The 19,152-nt window shown below is 40.7% G+C and overlaps 1 long non-coding RNA gene across 1 annotated transcript; it reads right to left on the minus strand.

Moving 5' to 3' along the window:
- Nucleotides 1–17,731: 17,731 nt before the first annotated feature.
- LOC120887284 (uncharacterized) lies at nt 17,732–19,151 on the minus strand. Its single transcript, XR_013426823.1, has 3 exons — nt 18,890–19,151; nt 18,058–18,127; nt 17,732–17,874 (listed from the first exon to the last, which is right to left on the minus strand). It is a non-coding gene; the product is annotated as an uncharacterized LOC120887284 (long non-coding RNA).
- Between the last annotated feature and the right edge of the window lies 1 nt (nt 19,152).

Consider the following 19,152-nt stretch of genomic DNA (forward strand, 5'->3'; position numbering starts at 1 on the left):
ACCGCCCGGCTTTGGGTCTGAAAAAGAGACCCAGGTTCCGGGATTCCCACGGGCCCTCGTCAGCTCCTGACCAGGCCCGCCGAACCACCTGCATCCCCTTTTTTTATCCTTTTTATATAATAACCATAACTTATGTCATTGATATGGGTCTTTCCAAAAAATTCGAAATCTAAAATTGTACCTCGTACCATTAAAATAATCATAATGAATACTTTGGGGAAAACGGAGGATTGGCTCACTGGCAGGTCTGTAGTCTCTGCCACTGGGGAACCAAGGCTGGAGGACCAAAAGTTCAAGACCAGCCTCAGCAACTTAATGAGACCTTGTCTCAGAAATTAAAGACTGGCGGGTTGGGAATGTGGCTCAAGCGGTAGTGCGCTCGCCTGGCATGCATGCGGCCCGGGTTCGATCCTCAGCACCACATACAAAGATATTGTGTCCGCCGAAAACTGAAAAATAAATATTAAAAAAATTCTCTCTCTCTCTCTCAAAGGGGGGAAAAAAAAAAAGAAAGAAATTAAAGACTGGTGATGTGGCTTCAGTGGAAGAGTTCAGGCCATCAACAGCAGACAAGCGCTTGCGCACACTCACTCACAGAAGCCAGGGTGAGAAAAGAAAAGCCTCTTTTAAAGGTTGTCAATATCTGCAGATAAGAAAATATATATATATATATATAATTCATCCATGATTAAGAAAGGGAATCTAAACTGGGTATGGTGATGCATGCCTGTCTCTCCCAGACTCAGGAGGCTGAGGCAGGAGGATCACAAGTTCAAAGCCAGCCTGGACAATTTACGGAGACCCTGTCTCAAATTTAAAAAAATAAGAAGGCTGGAGGAGTAGCTGAGTTCAATCCCCTGCAGGAAAGAAGGAATGAAAGTGAATTCTATCTGAAAACAGGAGCATTTCAAAAAATATTGTTTTGTTTATGCGGTATTGAGGATGAAACCCAGGGCTTTCTGCTCTACCACTGTAAGACCCCACCCCAAAACCTTGGGTTTTTGTTTTTCTGATATTAGGACTTGAACCCAGGGTGTTCTACCACTGAGCTACATCCCCAACCCTTTTTTTATTATTTATTTTGAGAAAGGATCTTGCTAAATTGTCCAGGCTGGCCTGGAGCTTGTGATCCTCCTGCCTGAGCCTCTCAGAGTTGCTGGGATTACAGGTTTGGGCCACCATGCCTAACTTTTTAAAAATTCCTTAGAAATTAAAAAGCAATAAAGACAAATTTTTAAAATGAAAATATAAATAAATAAACAGAAAAGAAATTAAAAAGCAACCTAGCCAAAATTCAAAACTCAGTGGAAAGAACGAAGAAAAAGCAAAGGAGGGAAATGTTGAACCACGATGCAAAGAAAAGGCTACCAACTCCAATTTTAAATCAAATTAAAGCAAGCTTATATTGTGTACACAGAGAGAGCTGGCCAGCCACTGTCTCACCCAAAGCCAGGCTGGAGAACAGCTGTCCAACTCTCCAGGAAAAAGGCTTCATAGCATAAAAAGTAACAAAAGGGGGTGTATTGGGAACTTACAGCAAAGGAGATTCTGGCAAGCATAACAAAGGCAGGTAGCAGGTTAATGATCTACATGATTCAATATTTCAGGAAAGGGATTAAATTGATATTCCAACATCAGAATTGATGAGGGGCTGCTAAGATTTTATGAAGGGTTATCATATGGTCAAGGAGAGCCAGGCATGGGTGAGTTTGGAACACAAGCAGGAATTCCCAACAAGATTAGCCCTCACAGTATGGTCAAGCCAAATAGGTATCTTAGTCAAACAGAAATGAGCTTTTTATAACTTTGTGCCGAGATGGCTCCCAATCTTAGAATAGAATTAGGTTGGGTTCATCAGGAAACCTTCATGAAAATACTGAAAAAAAATTTCCCAGGCCTGAAGGAGTTTACTGATGGAAAGTGCCAACCCCTATGGATGAAAACAGACCCACTCAGAGGACATGTTGAACAATGTGAACAGATAAGATACTACAGGCTTCCAAGGAGAAAACACAAGACTTAAGGAAACAGGAAACAGAATGGCTTTGGGTTTCTCAGCATTAATAGTGGTGGGGCATTGCTTTCAAAATTCTGAAGGAAAATAATGTTCAAACTAGAACTCTTACTCATAGCCAAACCAGTGATCAGAAGATGGGTAAAATAAGAACATTTTCTATACAAGTTCTCAAAAAAAAAAAAAAAGTTTTACCTCCCACATACCATATCCCAGGAAGCCACTGGAACATATGTTCCTCCCACAGGAGGAAAGAAAACAAAAGAGGATATGAGAGGCAGAAACTGGAGATCAAACAGAAAAGAAATGAGAAGACATCCCCCACCCCCCACCAGCCCAGGTCATGCTAACTGCTCCATGAGCAGCCCACATTGGAGCATAGAGACTTGGTGGCTTCAACCCACGCTGAGTCTGGTGGCCACTTCCTCCAGGGTGAACAGCCCAGGGAAGCAGCACTTTTGTTGGCCTGCTCAACTCTGATGAGGGACCTTTGAAGTGACAGCAAGAAGACAAGAATGAGAAAACAGAGAAATGCATCTTGCTGCAAGTGCTTATGCCGGTATCTAGGTCTTTCTTTTCTCCTTGTTCTTTCAAGCGTTATATTATTAAAAAAAAAAAAATTTAAATACACAGAAAAGTTGAAAAAAATAAACAGCAAACACCCATTGATCTGCTTGAATTCTACCATGAACATTTTAACAGACTTGTTTTATCCACTCAACAACTCATCTATTTCTGATCTGTTTCCAAAAAGATTACAGAAATCAGTACATTTCACCCTTAAAAACTTCAGCATTCATATCATTACAGTATAGTGTTCCTCCTCCTCCCCCCTCCTCCTCCTCCTCCTTCTTTTTTTCAGTACTGGAGATTGAACTCAGGCCCTCAGACACGTGAGGCAGGCAATCTACCACGAGTCATAACCTTAACCCTTTTTAAATGAAATCATACAGTGTATATTCTCTTATATGTGACTCCTTCCTCTCAACAGAAGGCTTTTCAGATTTATTCATGTCGTTTTATCAGAAGTTCATTCCTTTTTTTTTTTTTCCTCGGTTGGTACTGGGGATTGAACCCAGTGCTCCACCCCTGAGCTACATCCTTTTAATTTTTTGTTTTGAGACAGTTTCTCACAATATTGCCCACGCTTGAACTTTATATTTGTGTGTGTGTGTGTGTGTGTTTGTGTGTGTGTGTGTGCATATGTGTGTGTTTAGTTGTAGATGGACACAATATCTTTATTTTTATGTGGTGCTGAGGATGGAACCCAGTGCCTCACAGTGAGAGGCAAGTGCTCTACCACTGAGCCCCAGCCCTAGCCTTGAACTTTTGATCCTCCTGTCTCAGCCATCTGAGTAACTGGGATTAAGGGCATGAGTCACCAAGCCCAGCTCATTCCTTTTTATCACTGAATAGTAATCCATTATAGGATACGTCATGGTTTATTGATTTCCAGTTGATAGACACCTAGAGTGTTTCCAGCTTGGACTATTATATGTAAAGTTTCTAAGAACAAATCTTTTTAGAAAAATGTGTTCATATATCATGGGTAGGTACCTAGGAATGGAATTGTCAGATCACAAAGTAGATGTGTTTTATCTTATAAAAAATTTATATATATATATATTTCTTAATACTTTCAATTCAGTTTTGCTGTGAATCTAATATATATATATATATATATTTTTAGACAGACACAATATCTTTATTTTATTTATTTATTTTTATGTAGTTCTGAGATTTGAACCCAGTGCCTCTTATGTACCAGGCAAGTGCTCTACCACTGAGCCACAACCCCAGCCCCAATGCTTGCCTTTTTTAAAAAAATCAGGTTTTTTTTGTTTTTGTTTTTGTTTTGTACCAGGGATTGAATCCAGGAACACTTGAAAATTGAGCCACATCCCCAGCCCTTTTTTAAATATTTTATTTATAGACAGAGTCTTGCTGAGTTGCTTAGGACCTCACTAAATTGTTGCTGAGGCTGACTTTGAACTCATGACCCTCCTGCCTCAGCCTCCCAAGCCACTGGGATTACAGGTATGTGCCTCTGTGCCTGGCTTAAATGGGTCTTTCAATTTTACTCATTCTGTTTTTAGTGGTATATCATTTTTGCCTGTTAAAATAGGAATAAAAAGTAAATTCACTCTAGACCAGTAGCGGTGGTGTGTGCTGGTCAAAAGGCTTGTGCATCTCTATGCAAGGGACAGACTGTTTGCTTGGACCCTGTCCTTACTGCTAATTCACAGTATTTGTCCCTGGAGTCAGGACACTGGAGGGTTAGAATCCTGCCCCGAATTTGGGTGGACAAAATGTTTAAGATAGTGCATTCCCCTTCCAGTCTCCAGTCTGTTTGCTCGTGGGCTCCCTGAGGTTCCTAGCTGTAGTGCATCGTGTGGGTTTCTCTCTAGAAATGCAACCTCCATGCATAAATGTCTTAACAGAAACATTGAAAAGAGTAGAAGGAGCCAGGTGTGGTGGTACATAGCTGCAATCCCAGCAACTCGGGAGGCTGAAGCAAGAGGATCATAAATTTGAGGCCAGCCTCAGCAATTTAGCAAGGCCCTGAGAAATTTAGCAAGACCCTGTTTCAAAATTTAAAAATGGAGCCAGGGGTGTAGCTCAGTGATTAGGCATCCCTGGGTTCAATCCTCAGTACCAAAAGAAAGTATAAAGAAAACAAACACAATTCTTTTTTTTTTTAAAGAGAGAATGAGAGAGAGAGTGAGTGAGTGAAAGAGAGAGAGAGAGAGAGAGAGAGAGAGAGAGAATTTTTTAATATTTATTTATTTTTTTTTTTAGTTTTCGGCGGACACAACATCTTTGTATGTGGTGCTGAGGATCAAACCCGGGCCACACGCATGCCAGGCGAGCGCGCTACCGCTTGAGCCACATCCCCAGCCCCACAAACACAATTCTCGTGTTTGTGTGTATGTGTGTGTGTGGTGCTGGAGATTGAACCTAGGGCCTTGTACATGTGAGTCAAACACTCTACCAACTGAACAATATCCCCAGCCCCACAATTTGTTTTAATTGTATGTTTTATTTAATCCAGTGTAGTTAAAATATTAATCTATGTAAAATATAATTGCAATATTTTCACTTTTTTGTACACATTAAGTCTTAGAAATCCACTGTGTATTTTACACCACATTTCAATTCAGCACATTAAATGTTGGGACATTAAATATTGGGACACTAAATGTTTATCAAAAATATCTGCTGCTGGGCTGGGGATGTGGCTCAAGTGGTAGCGCGCTCGCCTGGCATCCGTGCGGCCCAGGTTCGATCCTCAGCACCACAAACAAAGATGTTGTGTCTGCCGATAACTAAAAAATAAATATTAAAAAAAAAATTCTCTCTCTCTCTCTCTCTCTCTCTCTCTCTCTCTCTCTCTCTCTCTCTCTCTCTCCCTCCCTCCCTCTCTCTCCTGCAGCTGGGGTATGGCTCAGCGGTTAAGTGCTTGCCTCCCACGTGTGAGGCACTGGGTTCCATCCTTAGCACCACATAAAAGTAAATAAAATAAAAGTACTGAGTCCATGTATAACTAAAAAATATTAATATATATATATATATATATATATATTTGCTGCGCCAGTTTCAGTGATGCACACCAGATAGCCCAGTGACTCGGGAGGCTGAGGCAGGAGGATGGTGAGTTCAAAGCCAGCCTCAGCAATGGCAAGACATTAAACAACTCAGTGAGACCCTGTCTATAAATAAAATACAAAAAAAGGATGGCATTGTGGTTCAGTGGTAGAGTGCCCTTGAGTACAATCCCTGGTACCAAATATATATATATATATATATATATATATATATATATATACACACACACACACACACACACACACACACACACACACACACACACATATATATATATATATCTGCTGGGCCCAGTGGCACCCAACTGTAATCCCAGAGACTCAAGAGACAGAGGCAGGATGATCACAACTTCAAAGCAGCATCAGCAACTTAGTGAGGCCCTAAGCAACTTAGTGAGACCCCATCTCAAAATAAAAAATAAAAAGGGTTGGGGATGTGGCTCAGAAGTGGATGATAGGTTGTACCATTTAGGTTTGTGTAAGTACACTATAATTTATGTGTATGTGTGTGTGTGTGTGTGTGTGTGTATGTGTATGTATACACTGGGGATTGAACCCAAGAATGTTCTACCACGGAGTTACATCCCCAGAACTTTTTATGTTTTTTTTAATTTTTTTTTTAATTTTTATTTTTTTAAGAGAGAGAGAGAGAGAGAGAGAGAGAGAGAGAGAGAGAGAGAGAAGGAGAATTTTAATATTTTATTTTTTAGTTCCTGGCGGACACAACATCTTTGTTGGTATGTGGTGCTGAGGATCCAACCCGGGCCACACGCATGCCAGGCGAGTGTGCTACTGCTTGAGCCACATCCCCAGCCCAGAACTTTTTATTTTTTATTTTGAGACAGTATCTCGCTAAGTTGCCCAGGCTGGCCTCAAACTTGAAAGCTTTCTGCCTCAGCCTCCTCAGTAGATTACAGGCAGGCATCCCTTGCTTGGATACACTCTTGATATTTGCATGACAAAATTTCCTAACAATGCATTTTCTCATAAGGTATCCCCATTGATTATAACCATATTGAGTACTAGTCCACAAATTTAAATGTAATTAAGTGCAAAATGTAGTCATTTACTTCCTTGCTGCTTGCTTGCTTGTGGAAGAGTCTCACTATGTTTCCCAGGCTAGTCTCAAACTCCTGGGCTCATGCAATCCTCTTGCCTTAACCTCCTGAGTAGTTGAGACTACAGGTGCATTCCATCGCACCTGGAAAAAATCCAGTTCTTTAGTTGTAGCTGCCACATTTCAAAAGTTCAGGAGCCACATGTGGCCATAGTATTAGACAGAACAGGTTTAACCACGATGATGACGCTAACACTGCAGCAAGCCCCTACCTGGAGGGACCGTCAGAAGTGTCTAAAAGTATAAAAGTTCCTTTTGTGTGTTTTCCTCTCCATGGTAGGAATGTCACTGACCATCTTTTTATTAATTTGTTTTTTTGTAGTTGTAGATGGACAGAATACCTTTATTTTATTTTTATGCGGTGCTGAGGATCGAACCCAGTGCCTCACACATGCTAGACAAGTGCTCTGCCGCTGAACTACAGCCCCAGCCCTCACTAACCATCTTACCCACTACATTACTTTCCTTAGGATCTTCCTTTAGGTCTAGGCACAGTGAAGGCTGTACTGCTCCTGAAATATCACTGCATATTGTATTCGTGGGTGTGTTTATATTTGTGTGTATGTGTGTCCAATAAAGGAAAAAAAATTCTGCAAGCAAAAAGCAGCCCTCAGCAGATACCAGTCCTGCTTAGGCCTTGATCTGGGACTTCCCTGACTCCACTGTGAGAAATAATTTATTCATTTTTTTTTATAAATCATCCAGTCTATTCATCTATTGAAGGGCATCTAGGTTGGTTCCACAGTTTAGCTATTGTGAATTGTGCTGCTATAGACATTGATGTGGCTGTGTCCCTGTAGTATGCTGTTTTTAAGTCCTTTGGGTATAGACCAAGGAGAGGGATAGCTGGGTCAAATGGTGGTTCCATTCCCAATTTTCCAAGAAATCTCCATAATGCTTTCCATATTGGCTGCTCCAATTTGCAGTCCCACCAGCAGTGTATGAGTGTACCTTTTCCCCCAAATCCTCGCCAACACTTACTGTTGTTTGTATGCATAATAGCTGCCATTCTGACCGGAGTGAGATGAAATCTTAGAGTGGTTTTGATTTGCATTTCTCGAATTGCTAGCAATGATGAACTTTTTTATATATTTGTTGCTTGATTGTATATCATCTTCTGAGAAGTATCTATTCAGATCCTTGGCCCATTTATTGGTTGGGTTAAAAAATGTGGCAAATATATACAATGGAATATTACTCAGCAATAAAAGAGAATAAAATCATGGCATCTGCAGGTAAATGGATATAGTTAGAGAAGATAATGTTAAGTGAAGTTGGCCAATCCCCCAAAAAACAAATGCTGAATCTTTTCTTTGATATAAGGAGGCTGATTCGTAGTGGGATGGGGAGGGGGAGTATGGGAAGAATAGACGAACTCTAGACAGGGTAGAGGGGTTGGAGGGGAAGGGAGGGAGGATGACGTTAGAAATGATGGTGGAATGTGATGATCATTATTATCCAAAGTACATGTATGAAGACACGAATTTGTGTGAATATACTTTGTATACAACCAGACATATGAAAAATTGTGCTCTATATGTGTAATAAGAATTGTAATGCATTCCGCTGTCATATATAAATAAAAATAAATTAGAAAATCAACCAGTCTATTGTATTTTGTTATAGCAACAGACAGAGCAAGACAATGGAACATCATCAGCTATGGGTCTTACAGAAAGCTACTCTGGATTAAGAGAGAGAGAGAGAGAAGGAGGAGGAGGAGAAGGAGGAGGAAGAGGAGGAGGAGGAGGAAGAGGAGGAGGAGGAAGAGGAGGAGGAGGAGAGAAGAGAGAAATGGGAAGAATCAAAGAAAAGGCTAAGTAACCAGGGCTCAGGAAGGACAGAATCTGCCTCAAGAAACCTGTGCCACTCCTCAGGCTTCCATTCCTGATGAGGGGGAGGAAGGAGTCTTGGTTGGTCTGGTCTGCTCACCAGCCCACCCACTGGGGAAAATACAGAGACTTGGTGACTCATTCAACCACAAGGAATGGAGTAGAGGAAGTCCTCTCAAAGAACAGGAAATTGTGGCTGGGCAGGCAAAAAATAAAAAAGATATCCACCATATCCGTGCAATGACAGAGACCCAAAGTGACAATGGCTTAAAGAAGACCCTCGTTTATTTCCCTCATGTATAAAAATCCAGAGGTAAGTAATTAAAGCTGGTAGATAAAGCCTCATGGCCCAGCTCCTTCCTCGTGGACCAATGCACAGTTCAGGTCAGCACATCCATATTCCAAGCAGAGGATGGGGAAATGGAGAGGAAAGGATGCAAAGAGAGCATGCTAAGTGTCTCTTGAGGAGGTTTCTGGGGCACCACCATGCTTCCTATTCTATTCATTGGCCTGGACGTAGTCATGTGACCACACCAAGCTGCTGTGCAAGCTGGGAAATACAGGCCCTGCTAAAAATTCTGTTACCCCTAAAGAAGAGAAGAATGGGGGCTGGGGATGTGGCTCAAGCGGTAGCGCGCTCGCCTAGCATGCGTGCGGCCCGGGTTCGATCCTCAGCAGCACCACATACCAACAAAGATGTTGTGTCCGCCGAGAACTAAGAAAAAATAAATAAATGTTAAAATTCTCTCTCTCTCTCTCTCTGTCCCCTTCTCTCTCACTCATTCTTAAAAAAAAAAAAAAAAAAAAAAAAAAAAAAAAAAAAAAAAAAAAAGAAGAGAAGAATGGATCCAGGTCCTGCCACATGCATCATGTGCTACCTGGCTGCCCACTACTCACATAACTTCTACGTTTCTGCACACTCAATATTTTTAAATGCCCCCTACCCATCATAATGCAATCATTATCTCACATTCACCCAAGGACACACTCCCTCCTTTCTCAAGAGAAAAAACACAGAATCAGGTACAGGTACCACAACAACTCCAAGTCAGGACCTCTGGGGAATATTCTCTTCCTTCAAATCTGTCTCAACATTGTGCAATCCAACAGAAGTTTAACCAGGACCAGTTCACCCTTTATACAGTATTGAGAAAAAAAAAATACATATATATATATACATATATATAGAGAGAGAGATGGCGAAATGTCTAATTAACAATATCACAGCATAGCAAGCAAAGAAATACTGGTAAACACTACCCACATCCCCATTCCCACAGTCACAAGCCAGAACCTCTTCCCCTTATATGACCTTTTCTAAGATTTCTTTTGTCTGGCATCGAAACTAGTGGAGATTCTTTGCTCAATAAGTTGACCCAAACTTTGCTCCCTGAAAGATCTGAGTACTTGGAGGTTCTGACCCCATAGGGATTCTGACAGCCTTTTGAGGCTTTATGCCTGAGATATCAGTCATCTATTGCTGAGTAACAAATTAACCCCAAACCTTAGAGGCTTAAAACAATAGAAAACAGCAAGCAGTGGTACGAATTATGTGGTATAATCATAGCCACTTCTACATCATCCTGTGGATATGGGAGGGGGCCCACAAACACACACACTCATAATCACTGTCTCCTGCTGTGGGAGGATAATTAAATTAGCAAGTAGTGAGAACTACTGATGGGTTACTCCGTGTCTACTGCTTTTGCTACAAGCAAGATCCATAAGTAATGTATTACAAGAACAATTCTTTTTCTCAAAAACAAAAATGTGGCCAGGCCTGGTGGTATATACCTGTAATCCCAGGAGGCTGAGGCAGGAGGATTGCAAGTTTGAGGCCAGCCTTAGCAATTTAGCAAGACCCTGAACTTGTGTGTGTGTGTGTGTGTGTGTGTGTGTGTGTGTGTGTGTGTGTATCCAGGACCGAACTCTGGGGCACTTGGCCACTGAGCCACATCCCAGCCCTATTTTATATTTTATTTATAGACAGGGTCTCACTGAGTTGTTTAGTGCCTCACTTTTGCTGAGGCTAGCTTTGAACTCGAAATCCTCCTGTCTCAGCCTACTGAGCTTCTGGAATTACAAGCGTGCAGCACTGCACTCGGCTGAGGCCCAGAACTCTTACACTCCACTTCAACTATTATTGACACATGACCAACGCTGTGACTCCCCACCTTCCACACTGGAATACTTTATTTTGCCATTCTTTCTCTATGTTTCTTCTTTCCATATTTTTATTGGTGCATTGTAGTTGTACATAAAGGTAGGACTTGTTACTACGTATTTGTACATTCACACATCGTAAAAATAGAATTTGGCCAATATCATTCCTCACATTGGAGTATTTTAAAGCAAACCCTCTTTATCATATGATTTCATTCATAATTACTTCGGTATAAATGTCTAAGATAAAGACTTAATAAAATGGTTTTGATTACAGGACACATCTAGCACACTTAATAATTCTTTGACATCCGAAATACCTCATTTGCTGGGATGATGATGCACACCTGTAAACCCAGTGGCTCAGGAGCCTGAGGCAGGAGGATTGGGAATTCAAAGCCAGCCTCAGCAAAAGCGAGGTGCTAGGTAACTTAGTGAGATCCTCTAAAAATAAAATACAAATTAGGGCTGGGGATGTGGCTCAGTGGTTGAGTGCCCCTGAGTTCAATCCTGAGTACCAAAAAAAAAAAAAAAAAAAAAAATGGCTAGGGATGTGGCTTACTAGTTAAGTGCTCTTGGGTTCAATTCCCAGTAACAAAAAATAAAAATTAAAAATTAAAAAAATAAAACAGAACTGGGGAGGTATATCAGTATTAAAGCGTCCCTGGGTTCAATTCCCATTTTTAAAAAGGGGGGCTGGAAGGGTTGTGGCTGTGTGGTTCAGTGGTAGTGCACTTGCCTAGCATGTGTGAGGCACTGGGTTCAATTCTCAGCACCACATATAAATAAATAAAATAAAGGTCATCAACAACTAAAAACATATTTTAAAAAGGGGGGTGGGGAGTAAATTACATATATCATACAATGTCTATAAATATTTAGTATGTATTTCTGAAATATAAACTACATATCATACCTACCTAATCTCCCCCACTTTTTTTTTTTTTGCTGCTTTGGGGTTTCAGCCTAGGGCCTTGCACATTCTAGGCAAGTGCTTTACCACTGAGCTTCATCTCAGCCCTAATAAATCATCTTTGCTGGAAAAATTAAGCCATTTTCCCTTTGCTTTCACACCACAACACAGAAGACTTCTGTGACCCTTCAAAAAGCATGGAAGGAGTTCCCCACCAGCAAGCAAGTAATTCTGCAGCAAACACCTGCTGGGCATGTCCTCACCGAATTCCATTCTAGCACTGTCTATCTGGAGATCCAGTCAGACCCTCTAGGTTGAGGGCTCAGTCACTGGGATTGCGTCTCTAACTGTACGTGCTGAGCACAAGCTCCAGGTTGAGACTTGTGCTTCTGACCAACTAGCTATAAAATGAAGCCAGCCTCAGCAACTAAAATGAGGTTCCTACAATCCCCTCCTTGGGTTCGATTAATTTGCCTGAGCAGCTCACAGAACTCAGGAAAACACAGGTATTGTTTTATCATAAAGGATGTCACAGAGGATACAGAGAAACAGATGTTGGGTCACAAAGGGTGGGCTCTATTGCTGGCAGACTGTTCTGATTCTTGAATTCTCTGTGCAGCATTTCTCCCAGCAGGGGGTGGGTCAGGAACACCCTTCTAGAATGAGGAGGGTCTTATCCTCTACTATTAGACAAGGGTAGGTCAGAGAAATTCTTTATGGCAGCTCAAAGACAGAAAGGTGGGGGAAGATTAGAATTTCTATGTATTACTCACCTTGAGAAAGAGAAATTTTAGTTTCTACGGTTTGTTTTGCCAGGTAGGCAGAGTTATGAGCCAGGAACGGTGGATGCCAAGTGAAATATATGTATATCATAATTTCAATTTTTTATAGTTGAATTTTAATTATAGACATTTGCCACCACATTCAGCTGACTTTTTTTTTTTTAAAGCAAGGTTTCACTGTCATTCATGCTAGCTTTCTGACTTTGAATTTTAAATTCTTGGGCTCAAGAGATCCTCCTGCCTCAGCCTCCTGAGTAGCTGGTACTACTATGCCAATCAGCCAATCCGTTGACTCTTGAAAGACCATATACTGGACTTTCCAGATCTCTGTCTCTCTCTCTCTTTTTAAAATTAGATCTCAACTCCCTTCTACTTTTTCTGTTCCTTTTTTTTTTTTTTTTTTTTTTTAATGATGCTGGAGATTGAACCCAGGGCTTTGTGCATGTGAGGCAAGCACTCTACCAACTGAGCTATACCCTTGGCCCTCTCTTCCTATTTTTGCAATAATATTTTCTTTTAAATGTCCTCATATTTTAGGTTTTGCTGACTTCCTCTGTGTAATCATTTTATATGTTCTTCTGGTAAATTGATGTAGAGCTTGGATAGATCCAGTTTTTTCCCAAGAGTATTACATCAAGAGTCACATGTCCGGGGCTGGGGATGTGGCTCAAGCAGTAGCATGTCGCCTGGCATGTGTGCAGCACAGGTTCGATCCTCAGCACCACATACCAACAAAGATGTTGTGTCCGCCGAGAACTAAAAAATAAATATTAAAAATTCTCTCTCTCTCTCCTCTCTCACTCTCTCTTAAAAAAAAAAAAGAGTCACATGTCCAGTGTGACATTTTTCATGATCATATTGTTGTAATGTGAGCAGCCCTTGATGACATTGACTCATCAAGAGATGCAAAATGGTATTCTTCCCCCCCGCCATTGTACTGGGTATTAAGCCTAGGGCCCCACGCATCCTAGAAAAGTAATGTCCCACTGAACTATATCCCCAGTCCTTAAAATTTTATTTTGAGACAGGGTCTCCCTAAGTTGCCCAGGCTGGCCTTGAGCTTGAAATACTCCTGCCTCAGCCTTCAGGGTACCTGGGTACAGGCCTGTGCCATCACATCTAACCTATAGTTGGATCTGGAATGTCACTAAAAGGTCCATGTGTTGAAGGGGTGGTCCTCAGAGTGGTACTATTGGCATGTGGTGGAACCCTTAGGAGGTGGGGCCTAGCAGAAAGTACTTAAGTCATCAGGGGTAAAAGAGACCCCAGCTTATTCCTTTCCATCTCTTTTTGCTCCCTGGTGATGAGGTGAGTGGTTTTGCTTTGCCACATGTTCCCACCATGATATACTGCCTTATCATAGGCCCAAAGTAATGGGGCCAAGTCATCATGTATTAAAACCTACAAAACTGTAGCCCAAATCAAACTTTTTTCTTCATAAGTTGATTATCTCAGGTATTTAGTTATAGTAACAGAAAAATGATGAATACAAATATGAATTTATTTGGAAATAGGGTCTTTGTAGGTGTCATGAGTTAAGATGAGGTCATATTGGAGTGGGGTGGGTCCTAAACCCAGTGGCTGTTGTCCTTATAAGTTGAGGAGAGGACACACAAACACAGGGAATTTGTCTATGTGAAGATAGAGGAAGGGATTGGAGTTATGCACTCACACAAACCAAAGGATGTCAAGGATTTCCAGCAATGCTAGAAGGTAGAAAGGGCAAAAGAAGATCTTCTCCTAGAGCCTTTAGAAGAACATGGCACTGACACCACCTTGATTTCAGACTGGTGGCCTCCCAAACTACAAAAGAATGAATTTCTGATATTTAAGCCACCTAGTCTGTGGTCATCTGTTACAGCATCCCTGGGAAACAAATGCAGGTACCATAGTGAGCTGCACATATTTGGTGCATTTCATTTTGCTGCAATTGGTATCTTTAGGGATGCTCAAATTGTCCTGTTCTTGGTCAGTGTGAGCCTCTTTCAGCTGGCTTCTGAGTCTTTCTGACACATCCCTTTTAGTCTTTGAGAACTTCCTTGCTATTTAGTGTGACAAGAAGGTCCGGGCTCTGCCTCAGATTTGGAATCTGTTAGTGAGATATGGTATTCAGAGACTCCAAGTAGCATTTGGCCACCAAAGGTGCTCATTGCTACTAGAGTAGTCACTATCCCTAGCACTATTCTTAGGGCTTTTCAGCGACTAGAGCTGGAAAACACACACTCTCTCTCTCTCTCTCTCTCTCTCTCTCTCTCTCTCTCTGTCTCTCTCTCTCTGATTTCATGCCATACATCCAATTCAGGATTACAGTGTTTGGGGTTTGTTTATTTGTGTGTGTGTGTGTGTGTGTGTGTGTGTGTGTGTGTGTGTGTGTTGTGGTACTTGAAATTGAACTTTGAACCTGGAGGCACTCTACCACTGAGCTATATCCCCAGCCCATTTAATTAATTAATTTTGGTACAGGGAACTGGACTCATGGCGTTTAACCACTGAGCCACATCCCCAACCCTTTTTACTAGGATCTTGTTGTTTAGGCCCTAAGTTGCTGAAGCTGGCCTCAAACCTGTGATCTTCTTGCCTCAACCTCTCAAGTTGCTGGTATTACAAGTGGGCACCACTGCACCCAGCTCATTTTATTTTTGAGGGTCTCAGTGAGTTGCCTATGCTTGCCTTGGACTTGCGATCTTCCTGCCTCATCCTCCCAAGTAGCTGGGATATAAGCATACCACCACATCAGGGTTTGGCTATACTGTTTTTATTGAATCTTGACAAGTTGGTATTGTTAATTTCTTTCTCCTATGTCAAAAATCCCTGTTCTCATTTATCAACAGGATTACTTGGTATAATACAAACACAAGATTTTCAGAATCATAACATATGATTACTGTAAACAGCTTAGAAATTTATCCTAGTTTTTCATTTCAGAGGATACAGTCAAATTACAGATTTTGTTGATCAAACCCAGGGCCTCATGCATGCTAGGCAAGTGCTCTATCGCTAGGCTACGTTGCTAATCCCAAACTATATTTAATGTTTCTTGGTATAGTTCCTCTTTGTGTGTAGTTAGGCTACTAACTGGATATACAGATTTTTCACTTGTTTTCATTTTGCTCTCAAAAATTAGTTTTGGGATGGGGATATAGCTCAGTTGGTAGAGTCCTTGCGCTGCATGCACAAGGCCCTGGGTTCGATCCCCAGCACCACATACACACACACACACACACTTTTTTTTTTTTAATTAAAGTTTTAATTATTTTTTTTTAGTTTTTATTTTTTGGTACTGGGAACTGAACCCAAGGCACTTTACCACTGAGATACTCCCCAGCTCTTTATTTTTATTTTTTTATTTTTGACACAGTGTCTCACGAAGTTGCTTAGGACCTCACTGAGTGCTAAGGCTGACCTCAAAACTTGCAATCCTCCTGTTTCAGCCTCCCAAGTTGCAGGGGGTTACAGACATACACCACCACACCTGAGAAAGTTTTAAGTTTAAAAATGTAATTTTGTTTCATAATGGTGTAAGACATTTGCATGATTCCAAAGTCAAATTCTACAAAACAAGGTATATCCAGAGAAGTATAATATTTATCTCCATATCATTTTTTTCAAATTTTCTTAATTTTAGTTGTAGATGGACGTAACAACTTTATTTTATTTAGTTTTTTTTTTTTTTAATGTGGTGCTGAAGACTGAACCTAGTGCCTCACACATGCTAGGCAAGTGCTCTGCCACTGAGCTATAGCCCCAGCCCCCTATCTCCATATCCTTTACCCTATTCCTTCTTCCTCTTACAGGTAAGCACTTAAAAGTAGAGTTATGATTTCTTCTTTCACTTAAAGAACAAACAAAAACACAAATATGTGTGTTCATACATATTTACGTGTGTGTCATGCACATGTGTATATATGTATGTTATATATCCTCCTTTTCTTAGGTAAGTAGTGGAATTCTGTGCATACTTTTCTCCCTTTGACCTTTTCCACATAACATTATGCATTCTTTGTACCTAACACTACCTAACACGGTGTCAACAATTCACATTGACCTTGATCTGTGACGTGTGATATGATGTGTGATATGATGCACCAAGGTACCTGGCAAGAGCCCTTTTGAGGGAGACTAGAAACTTGCACTTTGTCACAATGGTAACTGAACTCACATGTTTAAATCTACCCCACCCTTCCAGGAATATGCAAAGAATAGAAATTATTTTTGACCCCATGATCATGCATGTTCATCCCCCCCCCATGATCATGCATGTTCATCCCCTCTTCCTGAAGCATCATCACGTGCCCCTCCTCCTTCTTCAGGTTGCTTGTGGTCTGTGATTTAACTTTATTAATCATAATGAGTATTAATGGATCTACCAATTTGCATCCTGTCTAAGGGCTCAAGGACACTGAGAATAGCTACCACTTTCTGGGTGCCCTCTATCTGCCGGGAACTGTGCCTGACACTACAAACCTGATCTCATTTACTTCTCACAAACACCCTGTAGGATGAGTGTCCTTATCCTCATTTTATAGAATCAGGTCACAGAAGCACTAAGAAGTTGCTGAATCTGGAACCTAGTTTCTGTCTGCTTTTCACACCAACTAATTTCTACCTGAGACACAGCTTTGCTAGCAGGAGAGAAAACTGTAGGGAAAGCAGATGGATCCTGTTGATCAGTTGTTAATAGAATTATTCTCCATTAGCATCTTCTCATAATGCTTTGCGCCTCTGTGAAAATATTTTTCACACTGACTTATAATTAGTTCTATCTGTTCCTCAAATTATGATCAGCAGTGCCTTCCTAGAGACGCTTCATGAAGGACTGATTTGAATGCTGTTGTGAGCCTAGAGGAACTTACCAGCTGCACTGTAACTTGGAACCAGTTAACTCTGCTATATTTGACACTTGAAATCTTATTACCTTTTCTTTGTGTTCCCTTTGACATCTCAGGAATGTCTAATGATACCAGGCTTCCTATCCAGTTCAGTTTAGCTTTTTTGTTAATTCTGTGTGCTATTGTGTATGGCAACTAAAGCTCTTGTTAAAATGTCTTGTTGCTTCAGTGGCATTTAAAGAAATGAGTAACCAGGGAGGCATATATATATATATATATATATATATATATATATATATATATATATATGTCTCACAAGGCCACACCTCATCTGGTCTTTCAACATAGTTCAGATTAATAGGACTGCCAGTTCTCTACCAGATTTTACAAGCCTGACAATAAATTTAGCTGATCCAAACCTGTTGACACACTGCCAAACTGATTTTGTGTCTTCTGGAAAATTTTTCTCCAAAGACTCCAGTCTTTAAAAATCTTTATTTGCCTGAAAGATTGCCTAAAGATTTTTCCATTTTGCTGTTTTTAAAGGGATCACTTGAAAAACAACGATAATTCAAGCAGCATGTTTTCTTCTGTGCTCAAAGATAGCATCCAATGTGCACTGAAAGAAAAAAAAATAGCTTACATAAAAAGGGAAATGAGTATTTTAATGTCAACCATAACCGTGCTAAAATGTAATGCTGGAAAAATAAGGGAAACTAAAGATTTGTGAATTTTTTGAAAAAATATTATTTTAATAATAAAGGTAGGGCTGGGGATGTGGCTCAAGCCGTAGCGCGCTCACCTGGCATGCGTGCGGCCCGGATTCGATCCTCAGCACCACATACAAACGAAGATGTTGTGTCCACCGAGAACTAAGAAAAAATAAATGTTAAAATTCTCTCTCTCTCTCTCTCTGTCCCCCTCTCTCTCTCACTCTCTCTTTAAAAAAGAAATATTTAAAAAAAAATAATAAAGGTAGCCCAAAAGGTAAAAACCCCAAAATATCTACTTAATATATTTCCCTGAAATGCAATGAATAGTAAATATAGACAATTATACAATAGACATTAAAATAACATTAAATATCAATACTAGAAACATTCTTTATGATTTGTAATCTTCCTCTTTGAAGTACAGGTACATAAATATTTAAGAGAATGATTTTGAATATGAATCCACTCGGGGACAAAGGATTTCAACATGAAATAAACTCATTTTTTACATTCTTACTTTCTACTGTGGCTTACTTAAAGGTTATTTCATCAAGGAAATTCTTTTTTCCACCCTTACCAAATCCTCAGACTTTCTCATCGGTTGGGCAGACGTATTATGACAAGAAATATTTTGTCAGAAACTAGAAGGAAGGAATAGCAAATTTTCAACAGAAACCTAGATTTCTAATTAGCAATGTTAAAGCTATACAAAAAGCCTCAGGACACTAGAAGTTTTGGACGCTTAAGTATTTTTACTTTTCACATCAGGTGGTTTAATTAAAATTAAACTCTATATAATTAGACATTGAACAAGAATGGCCGGAACTCCAATCCATAGGGAGAATAGACTACCAGTTAGACTCCCAAAGGACCCTTTCGCTTTTTGAAATTGTGATCAAACATAGGTAACATAAAATTTACCACTGTCACCGTTTTTTAAGAGGCATAAAGTACATTCATTTTGTCCTGCGGCCATCGCCACCGCTCACCTCCTCCCTTTGTTTTTATTCTTAGGCTCACCCATAGGGGGCAGCCGGAGACAACACACCAGCATCGCTCCCCTACGCCCTTTCGCCCACGCATGCGCGCCTCACCTGCTGGAAGGGGCGGGGGCGTGGCTGGGTGTGGCCTGTGGGCCGCGCAGGCGCGGGGCGGGCTTTGTGACGTCAGGCCGCGCGGCCGGG

This window comes from Ictidomys tridecemlineatus, chromosome 10, assembly GCF_052094955.1.
Source record: "Ictidomys tridecemlineatus isolate mIctTri1 chromosome 10, mIctTri1.hap1, whole genome shotgun sequence".
NCBI classification, from domain to species: domain Eukaryota; kingdom Metazoa; phylum Chordata; class Mammalia; order Rodentia; family Sciuridae; genus Ictidomys; species Ictidomys tridecemlineatus.